This window comes from Prenolepis imparis, unplaced genomic scaffold, assembly GCF_030444845.1.
Source record: "Prenolepis imparis isolate NDT839.2.m4 unplaced genomic scaffold, iyPreImpa1.0 SCAF_6, whole genome shotgun sequence".
Classification (NCBI taxonomy): domain Eukaryota; kingdom Metazoa; phylum Arthropoda; class Insecta; order Hymenoptera; family Formicidae; genus Prenolepis; species Prenolepis imparis.
In genome coordinates, this window is record NW_028141164.1 from 16,299,116 (window position 1) to 16,312,585 (window position 13,470).

The 13,470-nt window shown below is 28.4% G+C and overlaps 2 long non-coding RNA genes and 1 pseudogene across 5 annotated transcripts in view; 2 read left to right on the forward strand and 1 right to left on the reverse strand.

The window, feature by feature from the left end:
• LOC145937150 (uncharacterized) overlaps nt 1-13,470 on the reverse strand; it is a 76,891-nt gene that overhangs the window by 6,645 nt on the left and 56,776 nt on the right. The window lies entirely within an intron of this gene.
• LOC145937728 (uncharacterized) lies at nt 8,086-10,302 on the forward strand (annotated as a pseudogene).
• LOC145937633 (uncharacterized) lies at nt 12,347-13,146 on the forward strand. Its single transcript, XR_014425592.1, has 3 exons — nt 12,347-12,392; nt 12,924-12,994; nt 13,114-13,146. It is a non-coding gene; the product is annotated as an uncharacterized LOC145937633 (long non-coding RNA).

The following is a 13,470-nucleotide window of genomic DNA, read 5'->3' on the forward strand; positions in this document are numbered from 1 at the left end:
TATAGAATATTATCGAAATATTTATAGCAAGTTTTAGAAAATTTTTCAAAATGTTCATAGCACTTACTATGAATATTTTAAGAATATTTACAGAATGTTCTATGAATATTCTAAATATTCTATATTTATCAGAATATTTATAGAACATTCCATGCATTTTCTAAATATACTACATTTATTAGAATATTTCTGGAATATTATATGCAAATTCCGAATAGACAAAATTCCATGGAATATTTATAGAACTTCTATAGAATATTCTGAATGACGCATGAAATATTAGGATATTTATAGAATGTTTATAGCACATTTCTAGAAAATTCCTTGCTGTATATAGAAATCAACATTAATAAAAATTTTTAGAAATAAATATAATTTTTTCAATAGAGTATCTATACAGGCAAATATAATATCTATACAGACAGAAAGGTGCCACTGGTCGTTCGTAAATTTAATATTTAAAAAATTTTCTTAAACGTTTTTATATTTTATGGGAAGTATTATTAATATATCTTTTTTACTTCATTTTTAACTGCTCAAAATAAGTTAAATTATTACTTGAGCCCGCCAAATTTTCTGCGTTTATAAGCTGATATATTGCGCTAGTTAATTGTTTTTACTGTTGCGCATGCGCGACTCGTCCCGCATTCTGTCCTGCCATCGTATCGCGTGTGCATCAAGAGCCGTGTATATTGTTCAGTGAGTAAGTCTGAATATATTTGTTTGTGTCCTGTTCTGTTGTGTCCTGTTCTGTTATTTCCTCTTTGGGAGGCTAAAACTGTATAGAACCACACCACTGTTTTGACCAGTATAAGCAGGCTTTGAGCTTTCCAACTAGGGAATACAATCCCGGACCTCATCTTCGATCCCGAGATTTCGGGATTTGTGAAATAGTATCCCAGGATCCCGGGCTTATCCCGGTATTAAAAAAAAATAAATTTTAATTGAAAAGAATACTTATATTATTTATATATCTTATATATTATTTAGACTTTTGAAAATAAGAACGCAAAAATAGAAGAGCATCTAAAGTATCATCACCAAGTCGACTTCTTAATCTGTTTCCAATATATCCGGCCGCAGAAAAGCTCGCTTCAACACTTGTAGGAGGGATGGTCAACAAATATTTGTAGACTAATTGTAGATGATGTCCACGAGTCCCTCCATTCTCAAACAGATTCATCTCTTTTTTTATGCTCGTCGATAAATCAGAATCTTTTTGAGTTTGCGGTTCCATAATTTCCATACTTTTTTCTATTTCTTCTTGTAATTTTTCTTTCAACGTAGCTAAATAGATGGCTGCGTTATGGTAAGATCACTTTCTCTTTCTTCCTCTTCGTTATCTAGGTCTTCAGTGTGATGTTTTAATCTTTCGATCAATCCTTTTATTTGTTTTCTTATAACAGTTTGACAAGGGATTGAAAATAGATCGTCTGCTGCATTTTCATCACTGCATCGAGGATTTTGTAGATAATTCAACAGACCAGATAATTCCACGCGTTGTCTTTGCTTAATTCGATGTAATAAAGATTTCTTGATTTCCTTGGCAAGAATTGTTTTCTTTTCCGTTAACTGATTGATCAGAAATTTAAAAGCCGCATCAGCTGTACACAAATTAGAATCTTGGCGACAGAGTGCTTCTACCGTTAATTTTACTGGTGCAAGTACGTCGATAATTTCTGTCATCAATGCAAAATCGTTATCATTTAAACATATAGGATGATTTAGATCTATAAGCGCTTTTTGGATGCTGGATTTTAAAAGAACGAAACGCTCTAGCATAGTAAGAAGATTGTTCCATCTTGTTTTACAATCGAGAAGAAGTGAAAGTTCTTTTCCATGTTCGCATTTGACGTATTTTTGAAGAACAACGTCATTTTTGGTCGGCAATCTTTTAAAATATATCACGATTTTACGAACTTTTTTAATGATGTCATTAATATTTTGTTCGGTCGTAAGGTCGGGGATTTCTTGAATTAGATTATTTTGCGAAATTATGAATCCTGATTCTAAACAGTCCAAATTCTCTAAATTTTCGTCATCAATGTCGCTCATATTTGCAATATTTGTTGATTCACTCGAAGAAGATTCAAATTGAACAGTTTTTTTATTATAAATAACATCACAGACTGCTAAATGAATACCGTGCGCAAAGCAAAGTTGGTGTTCAGCATCAATAAGTTTTCCTACTTTGACCATTATATTTGGCCCATCGGTCGTAATACAGACAATATCCTTCTCAAGTGAGATTTCATGTAGAGTAAGGCGATATCTTAAAATTTTTATACACACCTCAGCAGTCATAGATTCGCGGATACGAATTAGGCCTAAACTCCAATATTTGTTGCGCGAATGAACGTTGACATTCATGAATCGTTTATTGGCGGTTGATGTCCATTCATCAAAAGTTAAACTAAATCTTTCTTCCGAGCTCTTTAAGTGTCATATTTCAGCAGAAACTTGCTCTCTGATTTTGTGACTGTAATTCATTACACGATTTCGAATCGATACTGCTGATGTTGGTATATCGTCGAAACCCTTCGCAATTAATAATTTTCTTAAGTCACTCGATGTTATAAACACGCTGAACGTCAAACCATCCAGTGCCGTCATACGCGCCAAAATGGCATCAAGAGTATTACTCTGAGATGTAATAAAATATTCACTTATTTTTTGTTTTTTAGTTAGCGACTGTGTGTCTTTGTGGCTCTGACTTGTAGACGGATAATTTACTTCACTTGACACTTTCATTTTATGTTTGGATAACAAATGTGTGTGCAAACCCTTAGTTGATCCTCCCAAAGTCTTAAGAATTGCATTACATTGCTTGCATTGGGCACAACTTCCGTCCTTTGCAATTAAATAATGACACCACACTGATGACGTATCGGAATCTTTTTTGTGTTTCACGAAAACGCAGGTGTTCGACATTTCTAAAAAAGTATTTTTCGGAACGCAAGACGCAACTTATTTTAACGAGAGCGTAATGTGAACTGATAATGTACACGTTTTAACTTGTACACGGAGGTCGGGACTGTCGGGAGTTCGGACGAAATACGGAACACGTTGCAACCAGTGCGACACTGGATATGCGGGCGACTTACTTGACTTGCGCGCGCGCGGCTAATAAAAATATTGTTGAGGATAAAACTAATAGATAATACATGTAGGATTTGTAATAAGCGGATCTTCGATTAAAATTTTACAAACATTTATATGCGAAATATATTTAAACAACTATTTATAATTTAATTACGTTAGTAAAAATTCTTTTAAATTCATACACAACTTATTATTAGTGAAAATTGTTTCAAATTTATACATAAATATTTAGAAGATAATTATTAAAAATCCCGAAAATCCCGGAATTAGTAGTTTACAATCCCGGGATTGTCAGAACCAAAAAATAGCCGGGATACCGGGATTCCGGGATCCTGTATCCCGGGATTGTATTCCCTATTTCCAACCCAGTGCCAATAATCTCGAGGAAGGAAGGAAGGAAGGTATATAATCGTTCGTATAAAAATCTAGTATCTGCGTTAATCCTGTGAGTACCAAGCAATTTTTAGAAATATTTAAAATTTATTGTAGGTAAGTTAATGATAACTTTTTAATATTTCTAGATATAAATTCTAGATATAACTTTCTAGATATAAATTCGTAAGATTTATAATTTGAGAGGTTATATTTAAGTCGCAGCACACGTGTTTATATAATCCAGAGCTGTCCACGTTTTGCACTTTCGGCCGATTTCCGAGGCTCACCGCCTAGCGGCCCCCACTTACGCTCGAGACCTTAGCAACTACGGTTATCGGGCCACGCGTTGCTAAGGTCTCGAGCGTAAGTGGGGGCCGCTAGGCGGTGAGCCTCGGAAATCGGCCGAAAAGTGCAAAACGTGGACAGCTCTGATATAATCTATATGGAAATAAAAATTATAATCATAAAATATTTGTTATGGATATACATTCATAAAAAATAATTTGATATAGGTTAAGATTAGGTTAGGTTAAGTTATAAGTCGCAGTACATGTTTAATTATTATGTTAAAATTGCAGATTTTAATCATAATAATATATATATATGTAATTAGAAATGTTGCCTAATATATATTAAAATTTTATAAAATTATATCTGAAATGTATTATATAATTTAAAGATTTATAGCGGAGTTATGAAATCAATCGACCAAACTAGCCATAAGAAATTTTATTCAAATCACGACGTTTCGACCATATGGTTGTGGTCCTTATCAAGTGGTTACACTGTAATTTATATTATATACATTGAAATTATCACGATCAACACAATCTTACAAATCAACGATTGATATAGAGGTATGAATTTACTTACACATTTAATTAGATTTATTTAAACAGCATAATGACACAATTAATAATTGTCTATTCTCGAAGAATGACAAGTCAATTATTTGAAATTGAGAGACAGTCTAGCAACAACATATCTCGTCTGAAGATCGTCACCTTCTAATATTTTTGGTCTGAGAATTTATGTGACCTTAATTATTTTATTGTATATATCGTTTAAACTCTCCGTATCTCTCTGCGAGTTTATGTTGCCGCTTAGTTTCTTAATAAAAAATATTTCGGCTATCTCTCTCTTTCTTACATATTTCTCCGAATGCAAAATGTTCGGTTTTTTCCAATTAAATTCGTGTCCGCACTCTAACCGATGTTTGCTTACAACAGAATGAGAACTATGATGTAATTTAATATTCCTGCAATGTTCCTTCACCCGTGTGTTAAGGTGTCTCTTTGTTTGCCCTATGTATGAGGCGGCACAATCATTGCAATCTAATTTGTAAACAATATAAATTACAGTGTAACCATTTGATAAGGACCACAACCACATGGTCGAAACGTTGTGATTTGAATAAAATTTCTTATGGCTAGTTTGGTCGATTGATTTCACAACTCCGCTGTTTATTGACTAGTGACTGATATTAATATTAATTTGGGAATTTATTAAAGATTTATAATTGTTTATAATGTTTATGTTTTTAATTTTTATTTCAGGTACTGGTACTTTATACTCTATATTGTAGGACTAATATACATCAATAAAAAATTCGTTAATATAATATAATACCTATATAATAATATTTAATTTTTTTTGTAAATTTTTGATTAATTTCTAATTAATAGTTATAAATTTACATAAATCTTTACAATTTCAATTAATATTTATCTATAAATATGCCAAAAATAAAAATTAAGAGTAAGAGACATTTTAATCGAAAAATAAACAACAATGTAAAAGCGTCGTTGGCTTTAATTGAGTTACAAAGTCATATCAACATAATTGAATCGACCAAAATTACTTGTTCAAGCAATAAAATGATAAGTATCGGAGATATAAATAACGTGAATACACAAATTGATACACGAAGTCCTGATTTTCAGCCAACCAATGTATCATTAAGTAAAGAGATTCGCGAAAATATTGCTGAATTAAATTTTCATGTCAACAATATTGAAGAAAGTTTTCTAAATAATACATCTCTTTTAAATAATTCTATGGTATCTTTAAATTCTATGGTATCCTTATATAGCGTTGATAATGATGAGGACATAATGAATAGTAATAATGATTTATCCACTTGCGCCAAGAAAAAGATAAAAATACATCACTGCGAAAAAAATTAACATCATGGGCCATTGAGGAAAATATTACTCAAAATAGTTTTAAAAAACTTTTAGAAATTCTCCGAAATGAAAATGACTTGACTTCATTTCATAATTTACCAAAAGATCCAAGAACAATGTTATCTACTCCAAGCAATCTTACTTCTGTAAAAATGAGCACTGGTTCCTTTTATTACTTTGGAATTGCTCAGTCTATTAATATATTAATTAATCAATGTAATATATTCCTTCCTAATTGTACATCTTTTGAATTAGCCGTAAATATAGATGGTTTGCCTATTAGTAAAAGCAGTTCAACTTGTTTATGGCCAATATTAGTTCAAATAAAGTCTATTAAAGTTTTGAAAAAATATGTTTTAATGGTAGCTCTATATCATGGTAATGGTAAACCGAAAAATCCGAATGAATATTTAAAAGAATTTGTAAATGAAGCAATTTACTTGATTACAAATGGAATTTTTATCAACAATCAAAAATATAATTTTACAATAAAAGTTATAATATGTGATGCGCCCGCTAAATCTTATATATTGAATGTAAAAAACCATACCGGTTATTATAGCTGCACTAAATGCAAGGTGGAAGGTTATTTTGTTAATAATGTGTTGTGTTTTCCACAGATAAATTTTATAAACAGAACAGATGTTGAATTTAGACAACAATATAATAAAGATTATCACAAAGGAATAACTATTTTAACGAATTTGCCTCATTTTCATATGATTAAAGATGTTATACTAGATTACATGCATCTTTTTTGTTTAGGAGTAATGAAAAGATTGATTACACATAAAAAATATGGTTGGGTGTTGGGTAAACCACCATATAAGCTTTCACATAGACATGTAGAATCGATTTCAAATAAAATCAAAAGCTTAAATAAATATATCCCTATTGAATTTCCACGTAAAGGTAGATCGCTTGAAGAATGTCCTCGTTTCAAGGCAACGGAATTTAAACTCATACTATTATATACAGGACCTATAATTTTTAAACAAATTCTTTCAAAAAATAATTATTATCAATCATTTCTTGACATTACATGTTGCAACTCTAATAATGTGTAGTAACGAATTCTGCAAAAAAATAGACATGATAAATTATGCAAAAGATCTAATGAAATGCTTTGTTAAAACAAGTATTAATATTTATGGTCAAGATTTTGTTTCTCATAACGTACATAATTTATTACATATACATGAAGATGTCATACGATTTGGTAATTTAAATGAATTTTCAGCTTTCCCGTTCGAGAATTATATGACGCAATTAAAAAAAAATGATCAGGAAAAAAGAAAAACCACTTGAACAAATAATACGTCGTGTTTCCGAATATAATAATATTCCAAGATTAGAAAATCACTTTGAAAATAATATTGTTGCCAAAGAACATTATAACGGACCTTTATTACCAAATTGTTTAGGTCAATATAAAGAATTAAAATTAAAATCTTGTACTTTTAAATTAAACACTGCTGTTATGTGCAAATGTTTGATAATGACATTGTTCAAATATGCAATATTACATACTGTAATAATACTATTTGTATTATTGGGCAAACATTTCTCGAGAAAAAATTATTTTTTATGAAATCTTGTGATTCTGCAGTTTTAGGTATTTATACTGTAAACCTTGACAAACTTAGTAGTTTAAAAATATATTCATTATTAGAAATTAAATGCAAATCAATGTTGTTGCCATATAAAAATAATATTGCAGTAATTTTTCCTTTGTTACACATGTAAATAAAATTTTAATATTTTTCATACTTTTTTGTAATAAGTTCGCTCAAACAACAATAAGTTTTAACTAATTAATTAATTATTAAAATTTTGTATCAGTTACTCGTATCTCATTAGTTTCTATTCATTTCTGATTAGTGCAAAGTAATGGTGATGGTAACAATTTAACGATTACTGTTACCATTACGTAGTGCTTATCAAAATGTTGCTAGAATATTAACACTTTAAAGTATTAAATAATGTTTTATTATTAATTCGATTGTAAATCTAACAAGAGATTTTAATTTATTTTCTATTTCTAAATATTCAATTTCATTGATTCTGCTGTTGCAGTCTTTATTTAAATAACTGGCTTTATATATAAATATTGCATTCTTTCAATCCAATATTAAATAATTTTATAAAATAAAATATGTTTCAATAAAAACAGAATGAAAAGGCAATAGACTCGTGCAACCCGTGCACGTTTAAATTTGTCTATTCGTTGCCGTATCATCTTTGATTTCAGCGAAATACCGACATTGAGTTAATTAAGTGTGTATTATTGTGTTCAGCTTTTAATATATGCAATATTGCAACCAGACCTATCTTACTGTGATGGTGCGAGGATATGATACGAGCAAGAAGTCTATATGTAACTAAACTATGTCTGAACAAACTATTTGCATTTTTCAGAAATATGGAATGGTGCGTTTGCCATTTTCAAATAGATGACTCCGTAGAAGTTGTCCCAAATAATTGGATAACAAGTGAAAATCAATGTGTGTGGCCATTGACGATAAAATCATCAAAATTATTTGAGCTCATTAAAAAAAAGAGATTCCAAAAGATGATTGGAAAACAATGACTATCAGAATTTTAGGACAATATAGTAAATATTATACTTTAATATATTTAATGTATTTAAATACTTTAATATATTTAAATTGCAGTTTCTTATGCTTATTTTCAAGAATTTGTATACAATTTTTTATAACTTAAATAATAGTACGTAAAACAGAATAAATGTAATAATAAAGTTGAAACAATTGCAACAGTTTAGATCTTGTATAATTTGTTGTAAAAAAAGATCTTTTGAAATATGTAATATAATTAATAGATAAATTTATGTTTTGTCTATATTTTTTATAATTTTCGCTTTTAATTTATTTATTAAAAATTGTTAAATTAATTAAATAGCAAGTAGAACTTTATTATATGAATAAGATTTTTTAAAAGAAGAATTTTTATCAAGTAACTATAATTTAACAACAATATTTTTTTCTAGACGATTATAAAACAGCTCAAAGAAAATGCAAAACAGCATTGGATAAAGATAATCTCTCATCACTATCTGAATCTGCTGAATATGGAAAAGGATTTCGTGTACCAAAGCGTAAAAGAAAATACAGTAATATAGACACCGATACGGAAAGCGAGTGTAGCGAAGAAGAATTGTCCATTAATTTTCCGACATATAAGACAGATAAGACTGTAATTTCATCAAATTCGGCACATAAAGGTACGGTTAATTAAGTAAAATAATATGAAACATTTTGAAGTTATTTTTCTAAGAAGTTTGTTTTTTTCAGATTTAGTTAATAAAGCATATATCAATAAATCGAATAATAATATTTACCAATTCGGCGAAAACAATAAGAAGCAAAATTCAGACAATATTTTAGCTGAAATCCATACTAATAATAAATCGAATAATAATGTTTACCAAATCGGCGAAAGCAAGAAGCAAAATTCTGATAATATTTTAGCTGAGATCCATACTAATTTTCAAAAACACGCAAATGAAATGAAAGGTAATATATATGGAGAAAATATGTTCTATGTATGAAGAAAATATGTTTCAGTACTTATTGCTATGCATACTTTCTAATTCACTTGCAATTCGTAAAATGTATTAAGACTATTTTGTGTTCATTATATATTTTGAATTTTTCAGAATTTCAACGCCAAGTTCTACGACACTTACATAGCATTAATGGCCGCATGGGGGAATTAAATGAGTACGTAGAATCATTAAAGCAATCTAATTTTCTCGTTGATCAAGAAAATGCTAATCAAAATATTATAAATGAAGTCTCATTACAATGCATAGAAAGTTTGCCAGTAAAATCAAAAATCGAGCTTCAAGAAATTGAGAGAACTTTACAAGATAAATAAATATTCCATAATGTGGTAAGAAGATTGTTACATTACTAAAATTATACTATAATTATATAAATAAATAAATATAATAATATAAAAATATAATAATATAAATATAATAAATATAAGAATATAATAATAATAGTATTAAATATATTAAATATAAATATAAATAAATATATTTTATATGATAATCTTTTAGGCTACGGAATTGTCGAAAATGGGCGGTAGTAATCTACGAATCATTGTCAAGAAAATGATGTGCCGAATTTTAACACCGGAAATTGGAAGAGAATACAGCTGGGAGGGGCACAAGGGAAACCTGATTTTTAAGGATTTAATTCTGGCAAAATTAGTCCTTAGTAAGTAATACAAATTTTATCTTGATTTCTATATGATGTTTAGAAAAGTTATATTTTATTTTTTGTTTTAAACTAATTAATATATTGGGAATATTTAAATCACATTCAAGATTTTAGTGAAGTTTATTTGTTCAGAAAATGTTTAAATTGCAGTGGAAAATAAAAGAAATTTCGAAGAAATTTGCTAGAATATCTATTTAAAAAAAACAATCAAAATAATATTCCTTATCATTTCAGAATCCGTAAGACTTACTACAAAGAAAAGTCATGTAAATATAACAGATGATGAAATTATAAACATCATTAAAACTTGGTTGGTAAAAGCCAAATTAAAAACAAAACAACCAATATAGCAAAATAAAGCCAATCGTTCATGTGATAGCGAACATTAAAAATGTTAAAAGTTCCTTAAAGTACCTTAAAGTACAAATTTAATAACCGTATTGTTTTTATAAAGACGTGGATAAAATTTTATATGTTATACTGGATTTATGATAGTTACTTCCCTAACAGCACATGATATCATACGAACATTCTATACTGATACTGTGAATGTACGTACTGTATATAATATATTGAGAACATCTCTATAATATCTCTTGTAGTATATCATTTTTCGTATAGTCTCAGGATATTATCAGAACATCTCTTATAGTATATCATTTCTCATATATTCTCAGTATGTTTTCAGAACATCTCTTGTAGTATATTATTTCTCGTATATTGTCAGAATATACTTTTACATATATTCTCAGAATATACTTTTATGTATATTCTTAGAATGTACTTTTGATTTACGCTGATAGCAACGCCACCTTAAAAAACGTAATTTCCGATATTGTCAGTATCGATCTTTCTTTGTTTCTGTTACAGCGGTCTCACAACTCAGTCTCTTCTCGACGATAATTTAGGATTATTTCAGAGTTCGATAAAAAAGTACAATCTTACGTGGCATTGCATTGTCTGTGTATGTGTGTGTGTGTGTATTTAATGAAGGAATATTTAATAAAGAATACAAATTAAAAAATATAACCTAATATCCTATCTTTATCCTAATCAATAGGTCTGTTCTTTTTAGCTGAACTGGTTACACTAGTTCAGGGTTTATCTTTTTTATATATTTTGAAAAAAAGATAAACTCTGAATTATACAACGAATATACTCTGAAAGATATTCGCAGTATATACTACGAACTAAAATAAGTGGGACATAGGAACGTTTATAGTATGTACTCAGTATATCGTAGTCGGTATATCGAATGTTCTGAGAATGTACACAATGTACTTTTGCGATATCCTCCGAACATTCTCAGAATCTACCTGTGCTGTTAGGGTTATAAGTACTAAATTTAAGTAAAATACCAAAAATGCAAAACCAAAGCAAATATAATTTATTTTATTTTATGTTTTCAAATATAATGTCGATAAGATTTTATCAACAATTATTATAATTTATTTTATTTTGCGTTAAAAATAATACGAATATTTTAAGTTTTATTCAAAAAGTACTTATAGTAAAACTATAATAATTGTAAGTAACATTGACATGTAAGGGCAACAGCACATGATATCATACGAATATTCTATACTCATACTGTGAATGTACGTACCGTATATAATATACGGAGAACATCCCTATAACATTTCTTGTAGTATATTATTTTTCGTATATTCTCAGGATATACTTGTAATATCTTAAGAAGTATATTATTTTTCGTATATTTCTCGTATATTCCCAGAATATACGTTTAATATCTTGTACAGTATATTATTTTTCGTATATTTTCGTATATTCTCAGAATATACGTTTAATATCTTGTACAGTATATTATTTTTCGTATATTTTCGTATATTCTCAGAATATACTTGTAATATCTTAAGAAGTATATTATTTTTCGTATATTTCTCGTATATTCCCAGAATATACGTTTAATATCTTGTACAGTATATTATTTTTCGTATATTTTTGTATATTCTCAGAATATACGTTTAATATCTTGTACAGTATATTATTTTTCGTATATTTTCGTGTATTCTCAGAATATACGTTTAATATCTTGTACAGTATATTATTTTTCGTATATTTTCGTATATTCTCAGAATATACTTGTAATATCTTAAGAAGTATATTATTTTTCGTATATTTTCGTATATTCTCAGAATATACTTGTAATATATTAAGAAGTATATTATTTTTCGTATATTTTCGTATATTCTCAGAATATACGTTTAATATTTTGTACAGCATATTATTTTCCGTATATTTTCGTTTATTCTCAGAATATACGTTTAATATCTTGAACAGTATATTATTTTTCGTATATTTTCGTATATTCTCAGAATATACGTTTAATTTACGCAGATAATAGCGCCATTTGAGAGCGTCATTTCCGATATATTACCGGTACCGGTCTTCTTGACTACCGCTTGATACCGCGTGGTTTGTAGTTGGTTCTCTCTACGAATTATCGACGAATTCAGAGGTAAGTAATCTTTCTCCTTCTTTTCTAAATATTTTATTAGACATAAAATAAAGTTTAAGAATATTTTATTTGTTATATATTTTTAGTATTTCTTGCTACATTTCATAATTTGTCACGGTAAAACATTTCACAAAATTGAGGTTATGTTTAAGAAAGTCGCATGAGAAATATAAAAATATAATTAATTATCAATGAATTTATTACTTGCTTTTCATTTACATCAAACCTCAAATAATTAACCCTAACAATAATTAACACATGATATACGAATATTCTATATATATTGTGAATCATCAGTATATTATTTACGCACTGTACATATACGCAATGTACTAATAACATCCCTATAACATCTCTTGTAGTATATTATTTCTCGTATATTCTTAGAACATTCTTATAACATCTCTTGTAGTATATTATTTCTCGTATATTCTCAGAATATACTATAATATCTTTTATAGTATATTATTTTTCGTATATACATAATACATGTAAAGTATGTCATTCTTATTTGTAATTTTTATGTTGCAGCATAATCAAGAGAAGATTGGCTGAGTGTGCGACCAGTCTGTCCAGCTATTTACTGGAACGCAAAACCTAAAGTAAGTATGAACTCTTGTGTATCGCATGTGTGTTGTTAGCTTTGTATTTAATACATGTTAAAGATTTTATATGTTTAAAGTATTATTAAGTAATTTTATTTATAATATTTATGTTGCAGAATAACCAAGAGAAAATTGCCTTAGTGTCCGTCCACTCTGCACATCATCTGCACATCTACGTATTTATTACTGGTCAGAGAGCATCAAGTAAGTGCCATTTTTTATGTATTGCATATCTGTATCTACACTGAGAAAAAAAGATTGGTTGAATTGACTAAAATTTTCAATAAAATTTTATTTTATTTCAACAAAATGTTTGCTCAATCAAAGAATAATTTACTTCACTGCTCTAAATTTTTCTTAGAATGAGTAAACATTTTGTTGTTAAAATAAAATAAAAATTTTGTTGAAAAATTTAGTCAATCCAACCATTCTTTTCTTTCAGTATATATAAACATGGTCTGTCAGAAAAGTAA